Consider the following 13,000-nt stretch of genomic DNA (forward strand, 5'->3'; position numbering starts at 1 on the left):
GGTTTGGCCAAGGTCATGGAAGAAGCCACCAGGCAGAGCAACCATGAGCCAAACCCTTTACATTCTGCACTAAAGCCTGCTTCCCTCTGGGCCAACTCCAGCATGGATGGAAAATCTGAACCCCTCCAAGTGCTTTGTCATTGCCATCAAGGCTGCTTCAATTTTCCCTGAAAAGGTTTTTTCAGGACGTGAATTCCCTGCATGAACTATCCATTAATATCTGTAACTGCAATCTATACCTTAATTCTATTTATTCTGTGGCAAAGTTTTGTAATTGCAACTGCCACTTCTTATCTTTGTCAGATAAAGGTTGTATTACTTAGACATTGAACTGGAATACTGATGATGGATTTTGAATTAGAAGAATCTATAGAAAGAAGTCTGAGGGGTTTTTTTGGATACTTCCACAACAATTTAGTATGTGTGTACCTCCTTTGGCTTGTTCATGCCTGACATAAAAGCTGAAATGTCATTTTAATGCAGGGTCTCTCATCTATTAGAAAAATATTTTAAAGATTTGTTTTGTCAGACAGAAACAGTCCTCTTTACCTCATCTGAATAACACTTTTAGAGATACTTTCAAATATCTAAGACCTCAAATTTCTACATAACTCTTTAAGTGATAGAATTCAATGATAGAAAGGTTTTGCTTCCAGTTCTAGAATCCTGATGAAGAGAAGTGTATCAGCTGTTCCAATCAGTGCCCAATTTTGGGTTCACTGTAGCCATTTAGAAAAAGGTGAGAACCGTTCTTGTGGTAAATCAAGGACTTCAGGGCAGAGTTCCAGGGCTGTGAGCTGGCTCCAGAGCTACTGATGGAAATCCTCAGCAACACTGAGCCTGTGTTCCTTCTCTGTGCTGCACCCAGTGCAGGGCAGTTCAGAGCTGTTACCCCTCCCCAGGAAAACTCCTGCACAGGTGATGTATCTGTTTCTGCTTTCTTTTTGCCATAAATCCCTTTTAGTGCTTCAGACAGAAAAAAATTCCAGCTCAGAGAGGCAGCAAGCAGCAAGTCAGGGTGACAGTGAGCACCCTCACCCTGTGCTGCTGCACCTCTCAGAACTCAGGTCATTATTTCCTGTTAATTAGGGGATGCTCAGTGCAGTAAATCTCATTCATCTCCTCCTCTCACAGCACTCTATGGTTAATTCTCTGCCTGCATCTCCAGCCCCACAGCAGCATCCCTTCTGTGGGAAAGGCTCTGGCTTTCTTCCACCCCACCCTGTGTGAGGAATAAACAGGAGCAGCTCTCCAAGGCATCCTGGAACACTGGAAAATAAATTTTTGTACTAACAGCGGCATCTAGATATCTGTCTGATCTTTTGGTGAATTCCTGGCTCTAAGTTGGCAACTATTTGATAGAAATAGTACTTAGGATGAAAATTGAATATTTAAAAAAAAAAAACTAAGTTGAAAAAACCGTGATATTGTCTGCAGTTTGTCCACTCAGAGTTGTTAAAATGCAGCACATGTGACACTGCAAGCTGGCTCCTGAGGCATGAGTGCAATCCATCAGCTCCTGGGGATGGGCCAAGCAAGACAATCCAAGACACGTTGCTGAAATTAGGATTTCTCCAAGACACATGGCTGAAGTTAAGGTTTCTCCCAGGCACATGACAGGATTGGTTCTTAGCAGCAGGGATGCCAGGTGGTTTCAGTTACTGGATGCACATGCATGCAAAGCAGGGGAAGGAGCATTTATATCTGATTTATTGACATTGCCACTGGAAAACTGAACTAAGGAATTGATAAATATGGTAATTTCACTTTTCAGTAAAATGTACCAAGTATACTTAATATAGAGAAAATATAGTTTTTTAAGAGAAAATAAAGTTTTTTAAATTCTGTATTTCAGATTAAAATTTATAGATTTAGATAGAGATTTACCTATCTCTCTATATATCTATCATCTATCTCTCTATATCTATCTCTCTATATCTATATCTATATCTATATAAGAGAATGGCAAGCTGTGTTTCACTAAAAGAGTAAAAGAAAAGAGAAAACTGACTGAAACTTGAAAACCTGAGACTTAAATATAATCTCAGATTATGAAAGGATTCCCCAGAAGTTCAGAGTAATGTTCATGATGTGTTTCTCCAGTTTATATGTGTAAAAAAAAAAAAATCAATCAATTGATAAGGAGAGTTACTGTAATGTGGAGGGGGTGGGACACCTGAAGCTGTAGAACTTTTCCTTCACACAAGTGAATTTTTTTGGAAGGAAGGAAGGAAGGAAGGAAGGAAGGAAGGAAGGAAGGAAGGAAGGAAGGAAGGAAGGAAGGAAGGAAGGAAGGAAGGAAGGAAGGAAGGAAGGAAGGAAGGAAGGAAGGAAGGAAGGAAGGAAGGAAGGAAGGAAGGAAGGAAGGAAGGAAGGAAGGAAGGAAGGAAGGAAGGAAGGAAGGAAGGAAGGAAGGAAGGAAGGAAGGAAGGAAGGAAGGAAGGAAGGAAGGAAGGAAGGAAGGAAGACAACTTGCCTACAATAATTCCAAAAGGAATTTACGAAAGCTGGATGGAGAAGGCAGAACAGCCATGTTTACCTCTGTCTTGCTAAAACTATTTGCTATTTAGTGCAACGTGGAAGTGTCCACTCTGGTCTCTAGAGATTTTCCCCACCTGCCCCTTTTTGACTGCATTTGAGGTTATAGTTACTGTAGTTTTTGGCTCTGTCATGATTTTATGGAAATGTCCAGGTGATCTGGGGTTTGATCAGAGCAAAACCCAATATGGATACAATGCTCATGACAGGACACAGGCTGCCAGGAGTGTGGGAACAGCACAAGGGAAGTGTCAGCTCTGAATTCTGCCATGAAAAAGGAGTTTTTGTGCTGGGCAGTATTTTCTCAGTACCATTAGCACCTCATGAGGAGTTTCTCTTCATGGCAGTGGGAAAACAAAGTCCTGTGCTGAAATGAAATGTGTTGCTTGTAAAAATATAGATAACCGGGCAGTTTTTCCTAACTTGCCAAACATAAAGCACAGTCATTGCAGTAAGCTATATATCTGTGAGAGTGATGTTTATCATGGCCTTTGTTGCTGGTGAAAGACAATCCTGCCAGGGAAAAGAGGAGTCTTGGTTATCAGGGTGCTGAGCTCCATGGCTTGCCAGCTGAAAGATGGGGAGAACTTTTGGGGAGAACACTGCTGCATGAATTAGCTCTGCTATCAGGGGATTGAAACCAGGGGCATTTTAAAGTAGAAAAAATGAAAAAATTCAGCAAAAGGGGAAAACATTATTCCTTTTTCTCCTGGTGACTGCTACAGCTGCATCTTGAGTGCAGTGCTAAGGGTTCAAGCAGTGTCGCAGATATCTTTTATGAAAAATGCTTTCCTTAGGATTTTTCCTCCTGAGAAGCTGGGAGGCCTCAGGAACAAAATGTAAACAATGATTATCTGCTGCTGTGGAATGCAACAGGTGCATCTGGGATTGGTCTCATGTGGTTGTTGCTAATTAATGGCCAATCACAGTCAGCTGGCTCGGACTCTCAGTCTGAGACAGAGCCTTTGTTATCATTCTTTCCTATTCTATTTTTACCTAGCCTTCTGATGAAATCCTTTCTTCTATTCTTTTAGTATAGTTTTAATGTAATATATATAATAAAATAATAAATCAAGCCTTCTGAAACATGGAGTCAGATCCTCGTCTCTTCCCTCACCCTCAGACCCCAATGAACACGGTCACAGTGCAGCAGTGGCAGTGGCCAAGGGCAGTGTGGCTGGGAGGGCTGGGAGCCCTGGAAGCAGAGCTGGGGACGGAGCCTGGTGCCTGCCACCCTTGGAAGGAGCTCCTGGTGCCCTCCCAAGGTTGATTTGCCATCTGTCCTGGTTCAGAGCAAATTTTGGAGAAAACCCCCAAGGGGGCTCCTCTAGGAAAGCAGATTCAATTGGCCCCTTCTGCCAACCGGTCCGGGAGAAAATATCTCCTTGGAGAAAAGTGGGAAAAACCTGTTTATTAAACAATAAACCTAAACAATATTAAAACCCCTTGCTGCTCCAAAAGAGATGACAAAGTGAGACAGTCCCTCCCTGGGTTGCAGCTCAGCTCACTCAGGCTCTGGTCAGTCCCTCAGTGCTGGAAGTGTCCAGGCCAGGCCTGGCCCGGTGGCCTCAGGTGCAGCTGCCGGTGCTGCCCTGGGTGTTCATCCAGAGCAGGTTAAACAGGGCCAAAGAAAAGGGAAAAACCCCACAGTCAGGGAACTTCTCTGCCTCAGCTAGCTAAACTAACTAAAAGCAAAGGAGAGCTCTGTCCCGCTGTCTGTCCATCCGCAGACAGCACAGTGCAGGAGCAGGAATGTGGAGGAGTGAGTGCAGTGTCTGAAAACAAACTGAGCTTCTTCTCTCCCCCCTTCACTCTTGGAACAAGTCCTAAAGGTGCAAAACTTATTATTCAGCATAAACAGAACAAGGTGATTGGGGATAAAAGCATCATTTAGTCAACCCAGGACACCATCTCTGCCCAACAGAGCCTTCCCTCAGGGCTCTGGGGCTGCCTGGCAATCAGCTGTAGCTGGAGTTTCAAAGAACACATCCCATCATCATCATCATCATCATCACAGCCTTTCCCTGGTGGCTGTTGCACACACACTTCCCAGAGCCAGTCCCTAATTGGATGCTTTAGAAGTTTAGATTTATCAAAAGCAGCCCAAGACTGTTCCTTTTCCCCCCATTAATACATTTTCATTAGTGTCTGACCAGCAGCTGCTGGCTAATCTCCCTTTTATCTCCTCAGCACATCAACACAGCTTTTTTCTTCCTGTCAGTGATAGCACTGTGCTTTTATAGCTCCCATATCAAGGCAGAGATCTCAGTCCCTTGCAGAATCCATTCAAGGGCATTTGCAATGTAGACAGTAGGTTGAATTTAGATATTTAAATAGGACAAGGAAACATATTTGCATTAATCTTAACAGGGAAGTTAATTAATCAGTCTTAAACATGGAAATATCTACTTTTGAAATCCTTGGCAAAATTTCAAGTGGTTTTATTGTCCTGTCAAAAGATAAAGAATAATTTAAAAGTATTATTTCAGAAAGTACTTTCATTGTGAAAGGACAAAATTATAAGCAAATAAGCACCAAAATGACCCGTGGTACATCTTAAAAACCTGAATTTTATAAAATTAAGGGGTACTTCCACTAAAAAGGGAATATGAAAAAAGGAAAAATCTTGTTCTCTCCAGCTGTTCCATCAACAATTATTCTTTGTCTGGTGGATCACACCTGCTGCACAACAAAACAAAATGCACTCCAAAAAGAGTTGTAGTGGATCCAGGAAGAGCTTTACTTCACAAAGAAATATCTCTTATGAAAAGGGCCCTTTTCTGTGCATGCCTAATACATTTATTCTTTTCCTCATGATCCAGTGTCCTGAGGCTTGATGCTTCAGAGATGAGGTGCAATGAACCCTTGGTGATCCCTGTGATTGATTGAAAGCTGTTCTTATTTGTTATTGATAATTTTGCTGTTGTGAGGCCTTTTTTTTCCTTTCCGTTGTGCAGGGGGGACTTAAAAGAAGAACAAAATTACTTGTCTGGGGATCTGTTCTACGTTTACCTTCACTTGACTAAGATTTGGACATTCCCATTTCAAATTTCTAGTGTCTAATGGGTCCTGAAAACCAATCACTCCAGGGGAGTACATGACTGAGAAGGATCTAAATGTCCCTGAAGTTACACAAGCTGCAATGTGAAGTACTGCATGACATTAATCAGATTTTCAAAGCATTTTTTTTTTGCGTCTGAAAAGGCAAAAAGGCTCTCCCAAAAATATCCACAGGATTTTCATGCAAATTAGGTGCTTTTAAACTGTTAATTTTAACTCAAAGTTAAGCACCTGGTAAGGTTTTTGAATGACCTTCAGCAGTTTGAGTACGTCCTTGTTTCTTTGGTTCCCAAAATACATTTGGAAAGGCAGTCAAAAATAGATGGTTCCATGCTGAGAGGTGGAACCAGAAATGGGATTTTGTGTGATGTGATAATTCAAATGTCTACAAGGTGGACTTGCTGGGAGAGAAAAATACATTTTAAAGAGTTGAAAAGAAATATCTGTAATAATTCTGCATCTGTGTTTGGGAGACATTTTCCTTGTGTTCAATTGCGCAAAAGATGACAAGGAAAGCTTCCAGTGGGATTTTGGGGCTTTTAGTCCATAAGGAGGTGGAACTGGACTGTTCACAGGTTATTTTGCTAGGCAACTCTGATGTTCTACTTCTTTTTTGTTTGGCTTGATAGAGGATGAATCACCGGATTCTGCATCATGTTGAGGTGTGAAACCTCGTGTGCAGCTCCTGTTTGTCTGGCTCCTGCAGCCCCCGTGTCTCAGGCTGAGCCCAGGCAAGGCTGGGATGATGGCGAGTTACTGCTGGGACAGCCTGCTCTGTGCCTTGGGCTGCTTCTTCAGGTATAACAGGGCTGAAACTCCCAAGTAATTCTGTCAGAGTTGGAATTTGTTACCAGCTGCAAAGAGGAACTGGGTGTCTGTGTTTGTCGCTGAAATAATGAACACATTCCAATAATGTTGGAATGGAGCAGCAGTGATGGCTTGGCTTTCCAGCCAGGGCTGCTTCAGAGCATGAGCTGCCCTTAAGGACTGTCCTGAGTAATTAAGTGTCTCTGATGAGCATTGGCATCAGTGTGGCAATGCAGAGACTGCTTTACCTTGCTGTACCCAAAGCTGGGAGTGTGGAGGAGCTGCTCCCTGCTGTGTCTGAGCAAGTTCTTTCTGTGCTGTTGTAACACAAATGAAAAGGCAATTTTCTCTCATTTTCCTCTGCTGTTAGGAAGGATGAAAGTTTGACAAGAAAGTCTCACAGATATGTGTGCTTAGCTGAAAGATTTTTAAATGTGGAGTCTGATGAAGGAATAGAGATGGAAGCAAGTTTTGATATAGAAGAAAAGAATTGCTGAGCCAGTTTTACTGGATAACCAAGGAGGCAAAGGGTGTGTTAGTTAGAAGGGGTTTTATGGCTTAGAACAAAGGATAAACCCACCTTGAACAAGAAGATGTTTTTACCAAGCAGGAAGATAGCACAGGCAAACAAACAAGCCTGCTGATGTGGCAAGTAGAAAAAAGGTCTCAGAATTTTCCACTGCAAGAAAACCGAATAACAACTTCTAGCTTAAACTGTAATGTACTGACTTTTAGTGATTGGAGAACAGTAACATGAATATGGTAATTATAGTAGTTATGACAGGCTATAGATAATAGTTAAGGTATAGATTTGTTCTACTGTATTAAGATGCTCAGCAAAGAAAAGTATATAATGCATTGTAACCAAAAGTAAAGTATATAATGCATTGTAACCAAAACCAAAGGGTCTCCAGGCCTGCCTGCAGCTGGAGCTGACAGCTGTGGGCACAGCTCTGTCACCCACCACCCTGGACTGCTGTAACATCTTGGATGGAATAAACTGCATTTTGGATACAATAAACTGCATTTTGGATAGAATAAACTGCATTTTGAAGAGCTGCCTGGAGGCCCACATCTCTTATTTTGGCTCTTGCACTCTACCTTGGAAATAACCTTGGAAATGCCAGCACCAAGAATGGCAGCATGTTTGGTGCCAGGATGGGTGAGGGATCACACAGTCCCTCCACAGAAGTTCTATTGAGTTTGTTAACCTCCTATGCATGCCCTTAGCATGCCAAGCTCGAGAGAAGTGCTGGAAATTGGAATGATTATGGATGAAAAGCATCAGTGCCTTGGTAAGAAAATGTAACTCAGATCATGGTGATTTCAAATTAGAGAAGGGGAGCAAGGAACTGCTGTGAGTCTTGTTGTGCTTGATGGAATGTTAAATTCCAGTGAGTTCTCCCCATGTGCTGTGGTTCTAAGCATCACCAAATTACAATGCTGACTGCACTGTGTTATAAACCCTTCCTTTTTGTAGTAAATCCTGACTTGCATGAGAGAAAAATTCAGTGGGAACATCAGGATGGAGAGGAACCTTTCTGCTGAACTCCAAGTTTCTGTGTACAAGTTTGCATTAAGGCTTCATCACTCCTTGTGTTTCACCTCTGCTCCTCTGCACTGCTGCCTTTTGTAGCTGGAAGGGGAAAGAAAGGCACAACAAACAGGCACAAGAAAGCCCTGGGAGTGAGGCTAAAACCATTTAAAGGACTTTGCAATGTGCTGCTGATGACCATGGGCTGTGTAACCACCTGTTCTGCACTTGCACGCACAAGTTTTAAATGTTTGCTGCTCTGCAATGCTGATGGGCACACAAATAACTGCTCATGCTTCTGCTCCAGTCTGGAAATGCCAAATAGCTGAACATTTAAATAAAATATTTTAAATTTGGAGTGCTCTTGTCACAATATTGACCTTTTATTTGCTCAGCACTAGGATTGGTGTGTACCACAAGACAAATGGTCTCTTGTTATGTAAATAAGTGTAGAGTCAATAATCACAGCCTGATTTATATCCTTCTTTCCTCCCTTCCTTTAATAAGAATGTTGCCATTGAAAGGGGGGATTTTATTTTGCCTCCATGGTGCAGAAACTTAATTGCCAGGCAGTCTTATTGACGGGTTAGGTGAAGAACTGAAATACTATTTTGCTTAATTGTTCAGTGTGGATTCTTATTATTAGCTACTAATATAGAGAAAAAGCTTGCCCTGGTAATAAAATACGTGGTACTGAAGGGACTCTACTTTTGTGTGCACTTTTGCTAGACAGGAGCAAATTATTTAAACAAACATTTGCTTTGAGATGAAAAAAAAACTTCTTAAACTAGAAATAGCTGTACCACCTAGGTAATAATCCAAGACAAATTAGAGGGTGAAAGGATGAATAGCTGGGAATCTTTTCTGTGGTTACAGATGAGGCTGTCCAAATGAGATTATAATACAGAATGATACATTCTAGGGAGTTTTATTAATGTGGCAGTGGTGAACTCTTGCTTTTTACTGTCAAATTTCCTAGAGGAGAGCCAAGGAAATGACAGGCAAATTGCTGGAAGTGGATCCATGGCACACCAGGGCTCTGCTGTGCCCCAGAGCTCAGTCCCATGGGACACTCTGGGAATCCGATGTGAGGAATTTGCCATTCCTTGTTTATTTTGCAATCAAAGTGTGACACAGATCATCCCAAGGAGCTCCTCCCCAGCCTCCAGAGCTGGACTGTTGCACAAATGGGGACTGGAACCCCAATTCTCCTTTCAGTTCTGGTTTCCATGGCTGAGCTGGTAAGAGATGGGACCAGCCAAGTTTATACCCTGGAAGGGGTAAAGAAAACCTGAGTGGCATGGACAAAACAGAGAATGGCTGTTTGGTGGGAGGAATTACATTGCAAAGGACCTAAATGCAGGTTCACCTAAGGAAAAAAGTGTTTTCTCAACAATGGGAACAGTCTGCTTTGTTTAAACTTTCCATTCACACTGCTTCTGTAGGCACTAACAAAACATAAAATGTCCATTATCTGAAGGTATTGCAGTTCTGTAGAAATACAGAGTGGATATTGGCAAACCATGGCCAAAATTCTGTTGAAGATCAAGAAAATCAATATGAAGTTTGATTCTTGAATCACAAGCAAATCTGGATATGAATTCCCTGCGAAGGTCTTGGTTACTACCTAGTTATGAAATAGGGAGGCAGATGTTTGTCAAATAATTGTTGAATTCTATTATGATTCAGTAAGTATCTATTTTATGGAGGAAGTTTTAAATTACATTTCATGATAACAGTATTTAAAGGTTCATGGAAACAGCGTGGTTAATTTTTACACACATTAATTGGAAAGCATTGTCGTGGAAGCAGTGGATGAACATCATTTCCTTTTCCAAGGGAAAGGGTTGCTGCACTGAGATAAGAGGTTACAATTATACTGACAAGCAATTGAGATGATTTGAAGAGAATCTATTGAAAGTTAAACATTTTTGAAGTTTCTGTATTTTCCACCCATGAGCTGTGGAAGTGCTTTGTGGGCTTGCCTTTCCTCCATAATTAGCAGCAGGTTACATTGCTTCTGCTTGATAAGCCATTAGTTATTAGTGTGGTGCTAAATTTGCCCTTGTACCAAATGACCCAAAGGGGAAAAGCTGTCTGTTTGATTGCAATAATAATAGCTTTTAACAATTGGATTTACTTAGCTAGATGTTAATTGATCCACTTACAACCTTCTGCAAGAAGAGTTTGTGAATGTTACACAAGACTGGAGAGAACTGCAGGCAAAAATCAGAAGACAGCTGGTGAATTAAGGGTTGTGAACTGCCAAGTTCTGTTGAAGGAAAACTGCATTTCCAAAAGGTCTTTGTCAGTGCTTAGCATTAAAAGAAATCCTTCCAATTCTATCTGGGGATGGAGGTGTGAGCCATCACTTCATTACAGTCACTTGTTTGTTCTCTTGCTCTCCTTGGGGCTGAAGAGTGGAAAGACACTTGGAGGGTGTCCATGATTATGAAATCAATAATTAGAAACTTTAAGGAAAAAAAGTTTCTGTGTCCAATAATCTTCCAAGGAAAACAAATGACTGATGTGCTGAAATTTGGCAACTGGGATATCCTCAGCCTTGTGTAAGATGATAAATAGCATTTTAAATAGGCAAGGATTTGCAATTTCCCTTAAGCAGAGCAACACTTTAGCCCAAGAACCACAGGTGTCTGATCCTTTCCCTCTCTTAAAACCTTTCTACTTTATTTAATTGTAACCAGTTTTGATCTGTCCCATTCCAAGTAGAAGAAAAGTCAATCCCCATGAACTGGTGGTCTGTCTGTCTGTCTGTTGGGATATCCATTTAGCTATGGACACACAGCTGGCTGGCTAACACACTCTTCCAGGAGAGAAAAGCAGCTTCTCCATAGCCCTGGCTGATCAGACTCAAGTATATTTCCCAGAAACCTCCTTAGCCATAAGTATTACCAAGAAAAAGTAATTACAGGGGAACTTAAATAAATAATTTGATAGCATGTCTGTAATTCTGAGTGGTACAAGAATTTACGTGGACAGGGAGTATTATTCACCTGTTTATCACATGGGGGTGCTTAAGTCTTCATGGGTAAAATCCTCTGGGTACTTTCTGAAGTAAAGCAAACCCCAAAACTTTATAAAATGGAATTAGATGTGCGTTACAGCACATCTGGTGCTACACCACTGAAATGACAGAGTTCAGAAAGTTTGCCATCCCTGCTGTGCAAACTTTAGACTCTACAATGGCTGTTTCTGAAGCTCCTTTTCTCCATGCTGTGTCCCTGCCCATGGCAGGCAGGTTGGATCTCTGAGGGCCCTTCCACCCCTGGCCATTCTGGGAGTCTGGGATTCCATGTCAGAGCAGGCTCCCAGCTTTCCTAAGCAGGACTGATAACAGTGCATGTTTTAAAAGGGGCAGCATTTGTTCCATTTACAGGTCTGAACTGCCCCAGTCAGCACTGAGTCCCTGGGGAAGGCAAAAGCAGGGCTGAGGAGAGGAGCTGCAGCAGAGCAGGGAAAGGGGTGATCCCAGTTCAGAACAAGGAAAGGGATGGTCCCAGTGCAGAGCAGAGCATGGAAGGAGATGGTCCCAGTGCAGAGCAGGAAAGGGATGGTCCCAGTGCAGAGCTGGAAAGGGATGGTCCCAGTTCAGAATGGGGAAAGGGATGGTCCCAGTTCAGAATGGGGAAAGGGATGGTCCCAGTGCAGAGCAGGAAAGGGATGGTCCCAGTTCAGAGCAGGAAAGGGATGGTCCCAGTTCAGAATGGGGAAAGGGATGGTCCCAGTGCAGAGCATGGAAGGGGATGGTCCCAGTGCAGAGCTGGAAAGGGATGGTCCCAGTTCAGAATGGGGAAAGGGATGGTCCCAGTGCAGAGCAGGAAAGGGATGGTCCCAGTTCAGAGCAGGAAAGGGATGGTCCCAGTTCAGAATGGGGAAAGGGATGGTCCCAGTGCAGAGCAGGAAAGGGATGGTCCCAGTGCAGAGCAGGAAAGGGATGGTCCCAGTGCAGAATGGGGAAAGGGATGGTCCCAGTGCAGAGCATGGACAGGGATGGTCCCAGTGCAGAGCTGGAAAGGGATGGTCCCAGTGCAGAGCATGGAAGGGGATGGTCCCAGTGCAGAGCAGGAAAGGGATGGTCCCAGTGCAGAATGGGGAAAGGGATGGTCCCAGTGCAGAGCAGGGAAAGGGATGGTCCCAGTGCAGAGCATGGACAGGGATGGTCCCAGTGCAGAGCAGAGCATGGAAGGGGATGGTCCCAGTGCAGAGCAGGGAAGGGATGGTCCCAGTGCAGAATGGGGAAAGGGATGGTCCCAGTGCAGAGCATGGACAGGGATGGTCCCAGTGCAGAGCTGGAAAGGGATGGTCCCAGTGCGGAGCAGAGCAGGGAAGGGATGGTCCCAGAGCAGAGCAGGAAAGGGATGGTCCCAGTGCAGAGATGGAAAGGGATGGTCCCAGTGCAGAGCATGGACAGGGATGGTCCCAGTGCAGAGCAGAGCATGGAAAGGGATGGTCCCAGTGCAGAGCAGGCTCTGCTGTGGTGATTTCCCCACTGGCTGAGTCCCTGAGAATGGCTGATAACAGCTGTTAGAGGAGACACCTGGAATTCCAGGTTACCTGCTAAAGCTTTGTGAATTTAACCCTTTTAGAATTTGATGAGAGCTGGTGGTGCTCACTGTACCCAGTGTGTTGATGGACTGAAAATCTGGCAGTATTATTGCCCTCACTAAGGTTTAATCAGTGTTCTGATTTCACCTGCCTGGCCAAGGCTCTCAGTGTGCACGAGAACAGGGGACTATGATGGGCATAAAATATCTGCAAATGATACTGTACAAATGACACTGTACAAAGCAATGCTGGTCTCATCTTCTGTGTGCTGTGTGTACAGTTACAGACAGTTTCTAGCTCTAACCTTTCTCTAAATGTCTCCAGAACAACAAAAATAAAAAAATGTATGGACAGATACTGGCTAAAGCATTTGGAAAAACACTGCCCCTTAGCCATGCTTCTGTAAGCATTGTTTTCTCCAAAATCTTGATCCACAAATTTCCTAGTTTTGAGAAATCAGATTTTTTATTTTTGATGGAACACTTCTAGTATAGA

Source organism: Melospiza melodia, chromosome 12, assembly GCF_035770615.1.
Source record: "Melospiza melodia melodia isolate bMelMel2 chromosome 12, bMelMel2.pri, whole genome shotgun sequence".
Lineage (NCBI taxonomy): Eukaryota > Metazoa > Chordata > Aves > Passeriformes > Passerellidae > Melospiza > Melospiza melodia.